Source organism: Mirounga angustirostris, unplaced genomic scaffold (assembly GCF_029215605.1).
Source record: "Mirounga angustirostris isolate CCGP_5_RB_7025 unplaced genomic scaffold, mMirAng1.0.hap1 SCAF_3, whole genome shotgun sequence".
NCBI classification, from domain to species: domain Eukaryota; kingdom Metazoa; phylum Chordata; class Mammalia; order Carnivora; family Phocidae; genus Mirounga; species Mirounga angustirostris.
The window spans coordinates 26,578,394-26,588,090 of NW_026991711.1; the positions used below are offsets into that span (position 1 = coordinate 26,578,394).

Sequence of the window (9,697 nt, forward strand, 5' to 3'; positions counted from 1 at the left end):
TATAGACATGTATGTGTTTTTGACATAATAACAAATGCTGTTCACTAATAATTATTAATAGTACTTAATGATTATTTAATATTTTGGAAATTTATTTCAATAATCAAATATGTCAGCTTTCCAGCTTATATTTTAAAAAACAATCAAAGCAATTAAAATATACAGACAACATTAAATATAGACAAATATTTAAATACTTATTTAAGTTCAAATTTTTCATAAAGATGAAGTATAATTACAAGTTTACAAGAATTATCTTTCTGTTAAACATCTCCTAGAATATACATATTGCATTGCACTTAAAGCAAACACTATTACTAGGAACCCTCCAAAATATGTGCTACTTTGTTAATAATGTAGAGTTTTATTTTAGGAGGAAATTCATGAAGGAGAGATTCCATTTTCAATTTTTGTTTTGTCCACAAATTGTCTTCCTGTAACAAAAACATCCATCTTTATCAGTAATATATTTGTCTTGATTTTTAGCATCCTCCTTAATAAACACATGTAGATAAGGAAGTTCTAAGGAAGCAATGGCATTACTTGAAAAATTGTCTCTAAAATGGCATTGATATGTTTTCCTTTCCTACCTCTACAGTGTTGACTGTTTTCTGCCTGATGTGTGTTGAATTTGGTTTCAAATTGAAATTAGTTGCTTTTTAATCAAGTCCTTGAATCTGTCACAGTAAACTAATACAAAATTGTTTTGTTTACTCATACTCTCAGGCTCCTTCCTGCAATTACATAATAAACAAGATCTATTCTCATGCAGCACTTTCTTGTGCTTTTAATCAAACTATAGTTGATAATTTATAAACTCTTTTTTAAAGAATTTTTTGTTTCTGATTTTTGGATGTTAGACAGGGAATCAAATGATAAATCTGAAGTTAAGATGTAGAGTTTAATATAACCAGTAAAAAAATAGCTCACACGATAAAGTTAGGAGGAAATCTCTAAGAATACAACTCTTCTAATTAAGGGTAAACATCACAGGGGGCACCTGGGTGGCTCAGTCAGTTAAGCATCTGAACTCTTTCTAGATCACGTCATGATTTCAGGGTTGTGAGTTCAAGCCCTGCACTGGGCTCCATGCTGTCCATGGAGCATACTTTAAAAATATATATATTATGGTAAACAACACAGTAACAAATCTATTCCCCTGTGATAGCAACAGTTGCTGTGTGCTTTAATCAAGCTGAAATTGGAAGGGGATTCAGAAATGCGGAAATAATTGAGGAGTTTTCTCTATCTTCTGTGTAGTTCTTACTATTCAGTCCTTTGGCTTTTGCAGAAAGTGTCTCTTTTTTACCATCTGGCACTCAAGGCATTAACACAATAATACATATCCACATCTCTATCTTATTTTGTGCTACATTAGGAAGCTAAAAGGCCCAACTACTTAAAGGTTGATCATGGAAACAACAAATGTATGCTTCTCTGTTTCACAAAACAGAAAATAAAACGTAAGTTGACAGATAAAGGTTAGCCCGAATGACTCAGAAACAGTAATAAGGTTTTGGGGAAAAATAAAGGCTATACACACCATTTTAAAATCCACAGATGTTATGGAAAAGTCTAAAGTCCATACTTAGTTATATAGTAAAGATTTATTGTTGTTGTTGTCGTCATCAAAGTTCTTGACTGCAAGACATAAAAGCTCACTGTGGCTATCTTAAGCAGAAATAGAATTTATTGGAACACTCAAAATAAGTTAGAGAATCAGGCAAGTGAATTGGGCAGAAACCATGGAAACAAGGTAGGATAAAGGAACAAGAAACAGAAACAACCTGGCCAACATACCACCTTAACTTCAGGACATCATTAATACTGTTTGCACAAGTGAAAACCTAAGCATCCCTTTACCTTTGCCTCACTTGCTTTGGGAAAGCCTTGCCTGGCCCTGTCTAGGTCTTGTTTCTATTCTCTGGATAAGACAGTAAAATTATTTACAGATCCCCTTGGCCTCTGTCATGGGAAGTATAAAGCATGCACTGTGAAACAGCACAGACCAATGATGCATTATTAGAGTAAAATGAAAATTATATATTTAGAAAATGTCTAGAAATTATTTCCTTACTTATGATTACATTCTAATATGTTTACATAAAAATAAAGTTTCTGAAATTTTCTTAGACATTAATCACTCTTTTTTAATCACCCCTTGAGACAGACTATGGAGGTGAGTGTGATTTATCCCAGGTAAATGTGCCCTGGATCACAAGGTGGATTCTAGAAAACACACCTTGAAGGAAGAATGTAGTCAGTATTTGTAATAGTGACTACAACACAATTTATCCTCATTTTTTTCTTACTTCCAGGCCAGCAAATAGTCTCTTCTCTGTGATTCTGAAAATGTATTCATCTCAGCTCATTTCCAGAAATCAAATTTTTAATTTAAAGTGTATCTCATTAGAATGAATAACTGAATGAATGAATGAATGAATGAATGAATGAATGAATGAATGAATGAATAAAAAGACTCATAAGGAATACTACGCTAGCTGATCTTTTCTTTTGAGAGCCAGAGAATATTGAGCATTGCTTCTTGACCAAATTTTCAGACTCTTTCAATCAAGGGGCTTAATCTAGTGTGGTTCTCAAATAATTGTTTCTCAGTCATCCACCTGGATAAACACTTGTTGAATGACATTGTCCAGAATCCATTTTATTTCATTAATGCAAAAGAACTATATCATTTTGGAAAATTGAAGTATATAAGACAACAGAATTGAATTAATGAAAATTTTAATTCAAGTTACTCCTTTGCTTTTTTCCGTCTACTTTGTAAAGCAAAAACTCTGATTTAGAAACTAACATGGAAGAATAGATTTAAAATAAGCTCCTTATGTTAGCCAGATACTGTTCTTAGTACTGTCATTTATCTTTCTTGTGACCAAGGTCAAATCACTTAACCTTGCAGTACCCGAAGGTTGCTATAATCTGTTTTCCTAACCAATCTCTTGAGCACACTGTGTAGTACTGGTAAATCCTATTTGAGATAGAAATGCAGTAACATTATTGCAAAGAACGCTGAAGGAAAATCAGAAGCCTTATGAGTGTTTATGTTTATGAGAGAAAAAAGAAGAGGACTGAATAACTAAAAGACAGTCTTTACAACTGCAGGGACATTTGTAAAATAAAATAGTAATAATCCCCACAATAAAGTATATACCATTTTAAGATGTAAGACTTGAGTAAATATAAAATGATATGGTCAAACAAACATTGTCAGTGTTTTCATCAGTGTTTCTGTAAAAATGAAGTTTTGCTATATAATTACTATATAAGTGGCAATCACTAGGTGGTTCACAAATAAGAATTTGAAAATATGTCAAAATTTATTACTATATGTTTTCCAAGTGATCTGAATAACTTTAACATTCCATTTTATCCATTGGCTTTTATGTTACAGCTATTTGGGGTGCGTGTGTGTGTGTGTGTGTGTGTGTGTGTGTGACCAAATAGGGATTACAAAAATCATCTTTAATTGTTCACAGCCTGCTTAGAGTTAATATTGTGACATAATACATAAAATACATAAAATCGTGTAACTCTCTGGATCCATTAACTAAGCCCCATTTATATTTCATGTTATAGTTACCTTATGTAACATATCTACATACATCAGAAACCCCATAAGAAACTGTTATACTTTTTATTTTAAATGTTCCTTTTTATTTTAAAGAAATGAGAAAAATTTTGTCTTTTATATTTATCCAGATAGCTCTCATTTCTGATGAACTCCATTTCTTTCCACAGACTTAATATCTTCCTGGAAATCTAGTAACAACTCTAAACTTGTGCTTATCTAAGAATTATTTATTTCACTTTATCTTTGAAGAATATTTTTGCTGGATATTGACCTCTGGGTTGACAGTTTTTTTCTCTCAGCACTTTAAGGAGTTCAGTCCAATATCTCCTTGTCTCCACAGTTTTTGATAAAAATTCATTGGCAATATAAATTTGTCTTCCCCTCTATGTATTATAGTATTTTCTCCTTGAGTTTTCAAGATTTTATCTTTCTCTGTTTTTAATTAAAAATTGTTCCAATTTTTGTGCCAGGACATAGTTGACATTTACTCATACTCCTTAGGTTTTGATGAACTTCTTGATTCTGAAAATTTATATCCTTCACCAAATTTTGGATGATTTTGGTCACCATTTCCTTAAATATTTTTCCTGTCCCATTATTACTCTCCTCTTGCCTGGGACTTCAATTACACATATATGAATTCTTTACATGCTTTCCCAAAGATTAGATTTCATTTAAGTCATTGTTTTTATCTTCTTCAGATTAGATAATTTTAGTTCACTTATTTTCAATTTCACTGGATCTGTTCTGGTCACTGGGTCTATTCAAGTTCCCTGGAACACCATGCTAAATAAAATTATTTAAATGAATAGGGTTTTTTTAAATTCCTTGTGTATTCTTTAAGTTTTGGTATTTTCATTTTTTTATCATTTACCTGTAGACCTTTTCTATCACTGGAAGTATGTTTCTTTTATGTTATTGACCATCATAGTGATATCGATCTTAAAATTCATCTTTGCTAATTTTAACATCTGGTCATTTGGGGTTATTCTCTGTTAATTCTTTTCTTTTGAGAAAGTAATATTTGTCTTCCTTTTTTGTTATATTGAATAATTTTGATTCTATCCTAGATATTGTGAATGTTATATTGTGAAGACTCTAGATTTGGCGTTACTCTTCTGAAAATTATGGTTTCCATTATTAAGCAATCAACAGGGTTGAAATCAATTGCTAAATCTGTCTCTTGTGTGGCTGCTCAAACCTTTATTCAGCTCTTTTTTGTCTAGCTGGATTGATGAAAGTATGTGTGATTCAGGATATAGCCCAAAGATTTGGGCAGAATTTGCATACAGATTTTAGGATTCCCACTGACTTGGAGGATTTTCCACTAATGTTCCAATGACTGTGGTTGCCCTGAATCCTGATTTTTAGTTCTTCAACAGAGAAAGACAGAAGTTTTCTCTGTCTCTGTGTCCCTCTCTCTCCACCCTCCCACCTGTGTGGGGTGTGTGTGTGTGTGTGTGTGTGTGTGCATGTGTGTGTGTCAGAGTTTAACCTGCCCCTCATGTTGGCATCTTGGGCCTAACCTCAGGGTAAAAGCTATGAAAATAGAGATATCCAAACCTTATCAAATTTGTACCAAATGTTGTCACCAGAGTCTGCCTATTTTTGTTTATTTTTTAGTGCCTTCAAAACATCATTTATTTGTATTTTGTCCAGAGTTTACAGTCCATTCTGCAGGAGGGTTGGGTTTGGCAGAATCTGATTTGTCTATCTATTACAATTTTTGTATTAATCTATATTTACATTCACTGTTAAAACATACATTGAAACCATTGATATTTGGAATCATCTTTTTGAAACTTTGTAATTTTGGTTGGTGAAATGCTATTTCATGTGTATTTTCTACTTTTTAATTCAGTGTCAAATGTTTCTGTGTATTTATTTACTGACTAAATTTGCTCTACTGAACCCTGCTCTCATTCTCTACTATTGATTTCAGGTCACCAATAATATTCTTACTTTTAATTTTTTTCAAAAGCTCTTGAATGATTTTATTATAATCATTAAATTATAAATTATATATACATACACATATTAATACTTTTTGGGAGTCACTTGTTTGATTTAATTTATTTATACATAAATGCATACTATGTATTCTAAATATTATATTCTTAAATACAGTTTACTACTTAACCCAAAATGTCCTCTTTCATTATGTTTCAAAAAAATAAACCTTATTTTTAATTATTTACTCTTCCAGATAAACTCACAGTTAGTTTTTTTTCAGTTCCCCAAAACATTCCATTATAATAAAGATTGAAAAATACTACAAATATAATAATAAGTTGAAAGAATTAGCAACCTTACTGCCCACTACTTCTGATTAGAGCCATTTATATCTTCTCAGTTATTTAACTCTTATTTTGCTTGGGTTTAAATTATTAAATTTTATGAGAAATATTACTTATAAGAATTGTGCATTTTCTTTAATAATAGTGAATATTTTTAAATATGATTTTGAAAGTAATTATTGATATTTTGCAAGAAGTTTAATATAATGCTAAAAGATCTGGGGCTCCTGGGTGGCTCAGTTATTAAGCATCTGCCTTCGGCTCAGGTCATGATTCCAGGGCCCTGGGATCGAGCCCCACATCGGGCTCCTTGCTCCGCGGGAAGCCTGCTTCTCCCTCTCCCACTTCCCCCTGCTTGTGTTCCCTCTCTCACTGTGTCTCTCTCTGTCAAATAAATAAATAAAATCTTTAATATACGCTAAAAGATCTTTATTTTTTTTAAATGTTTGTTACCCACTTTATATGTGGTACAGTAAATAATGATGAAATATTCTCTTTCTAATCTGTCTCTCTCAGTTAACTATATTAGTTAATACTGGTGTCCTATTCATATACCTGTTTTTAGAAATAATAAATGGTGGGTGACAGAAATAATTGTTCAGAAGGGATACCTGATTTAATCTCAGCCAGAAGATAGTCTTCAGGGAATATAAATTAAGTCAGAGAAACTCTGATCAGTTGCTTGTGATGGCTTCTAAAACAGAAAGAACAGGAGTTACATATGGCATGGTTTTTGAAAAGTAGAATGACCTATTCTAGGCAGAATAGAACCAGGGAATGTATCTACATATTTTTATCATTGTAATTTGATCAATTGTTATTTTTAGGTGAATACATCAATGAGAAGTTGGGTTTAAGAAAAATCCAATATAAATGACTTCTTATTCATATAATTTTACTTAATTCAACTTAATTAACAATGAACATTATAAACAGATATTTGCATAGGAAATATCAGTAACATATAAGGGCTTACTTCATACAGAACAAGGAAATTTATGGTTGTTTTGACAAATATAAAAAATCAAGAACCAAAACCTGATTCTATCCCCAAGGTTTAGCCACAGACGGTGTTGTGTCCAACCATGTCACGCCATCAATGGTGACATCCACATCTAAAACTCAGAAGTATCATCCTTACTGAAGGAATCTGAGCTCTCTGTGATGCGAACTAGTATCCTGTTATGGCAAGTAGAATTGTTGCAATTTCCCCTAGACCTTTGCATAAATGTGTGGTAGAGCAAATTGCAAACATTGTGGCTCTTTATAGAAATGGTGAACATGAGGGAGTCACCTCCAACAGGCCCCTATGAATCATCTCGCATCAGAAATATTTTGCCCTTTTACTCTGAAGCTCCAGGAGGAGCATGATCAGCATTTGAATTGTTAGGACTAAACTCTAAAAATGTCATTGCCAGAATATATTTCATGGAAGTTGTATATAGTTTTTAAACACTGAAAAAGAGAGCAGTGCTTGCTTTTTCCCCAGCTGTGCGGGTGAGTGAGTCCTTCATTCTAATTTTCATAACTAAATTTGCAGATGCTTTAATTTCACTGCTTAAAACATTTTCTTGAGTATTTTGAAGACTTCTAAATCTAAGTATTGTTATATCTTGAGCAAAGGTGGTTTCATGTGGAATAATTTTCACTTTTCGTATTGTTGGCTTTCTCTTCTTCTCTTCTAGTCTTTCCTCCCGAGAACCAAGGAACTTACCTGATTCCAGAATCTTTCCCCAATGTTGAAGTGATGCTGCACCTCAATAGAGAGTTACAGTGGGGTGACTGTGTCACCAGCGTTTGACCTTAGAGCATTGCTGCCACAGCCTTTGAATTTAAAAGCCATTATGAAATGTCAGGAATTGCACTCAGCCTTGTGACCAGTCATCAGCTTTGACCTTCACCCCTACAGTATATTTGATGCTTTGAGATCTGTCACAGTTTCCTTTTTCTACCTCATGTAACGTCTCACAACTTTCTTGCCGTTGTAGGGTGGGAGTTCACACCTAGTGATTCCCTTCACTTTGCAATCGTCTGTCATAGATCTTAAAAATTTACATATATGAATTTTGAACAATTTGCTTTATCTTAATTCTTTTGTTTTTTTTTCTTTTTACAGACTTAAAACTTATCTCTATTTTTTCAATTATAAAAATACATATCCAGGGCGCCCGGGTGGCTCAGTCATTAAGCGTCTGCCTTCGGCTCAGGTCATCATCCTAGGGTCCTGGGATCGAGCCCCGCATCGGGCTCCCTGCTCCGCAGGAAGCCTGCTTCTCCCTCTCCCACTCCCCCTGCTTGTGTTCCTGCTCTCGCTATGTCGCTCTCTGTCAAAAAAATAAATAAAATCTTAAAAAAAAAAAACACATATCCACTTAAAAAAGAATGAAGGAGGAAGAAAGGTTTTCTGGACTCGGGCAAGGGTCAGGTATACCTGTGGCGCTCACAACTTTTTCCTAAGAGTCAGCAGTTTATGGAGCATTGAGATGCTCTAGGAACAGCCCTCTTAAGTCACTTCCTAACCAGTGATGGGGTGGAGGTGTTGATGGTCATCCAAGTTTCAGATTTCCAAAGTCATTCTCTAAATCATTCAGGGGCATCAGGGTCTTCCCGAGCCGTTAGTTTTATGCTTTTACTATAGTGCTCCATGTTGTCCCAGGGCTGGAAAAGCCTGTCCTAGGTGTCCACAAACTTCCCCCAGCAGTCCTCAAACTCTAAGCAGATCATGACAGCCACTGGGATCCTGGATGTCTGCATATGTCTCAGCCCCTGCTGATATTTCCAACACCGTGGAAGTACAGGTGGGAGACGAATTTCTGAAGGCTGAGGTGGGGGCCGTCTTTGACAAAGGCAACCAGTTCTCAGGCACAGGTGGGGCAAGGGCTCCACGTGACATAGCAGGTAATTTCGAATCTCTGGGATTGGTCCAGTTGCAGTGACTTGATCTCGTCAATAAAGTAAATTTCTGCAGGCAGGTTTTTCTTGTTTTGAAGCAGTCTTTGGCAATTATGGGGCCTTCACTCAGCTTCAGCTGGTGAGGTCTTCCTCCAGTAGTAGAGTGTGGTGACCTGGTTCTGGCTGCCAAACTGACAGTAAAATATTTCTTCTTTTAGTGGACTTATTGTGGTTCTGACCCTAGGAGTCCCTATGCAGCTGCCTCGCCTCAGCTGCCTTGTCCCAGCCCTGCTCTTTGTCTGGGGCACCAGGACTCCTTTCTTCTTACTGGCCTTGCTTTAGGAAAGCCCCGATCTGAGAGTGAACTACCAGGCCACCTCCATGGAAGCCCCCAGTGCTTTTGTTTTGAACACTGATTAAGACCCCTCTTCCACCTTTTATTTTTATTTTTATTCTCCCTTGAACACTTCTGTCATATTGTAAAAAGGAAAAGGGGGGAATTAAAGCTTGCTCTTTCTTATGTTGACATCTTGCTTACCATCTTCCAATTGACATTGCTTACAATCTTCCAATTCCAATTATAATTTAATCACAAATACCCAAATAGAAAATATATATCACCTTTAACTTAAGACTATTAAAGATTTATGTTTGAGACTTAAATATTCTTTGAAATATGAAGCTTAAGATAAGTTTCTTTGGAAGAAATAAAGCCAACCCTTTATTGGGGTGGGGGAGAATCATACTCAACTGAGTTGCTAAAGTACACATGACTCTTATGGTAATTAGGTTATACTATTGTTGTTTGTATAAATAAATAAATAGTATGATAATTCTGTTGGCTGGCTTTCTTTACCAAGTGTTTGAATGAACCAAGTGCAGGGTGGTTTCCCTGAACTCTTTCACCTAGGAGAGT

General features: G+C 34.6%; 1 pseudogene; it reads right to left on the reverse strand.

Annotated features, from left to right (window-relative positions):
- Positions 1-8,435: 8,435 nt before the first annotated feature.
- On the reverse strand, positions 8,436-9,336 carry LOC123839252 (DNA dC->dU-editing enzyme APOBEC-3H-like; annotated as a pseudogene).
- Positions 9,337-9,697: the final 361 nt, after the last annotated feature.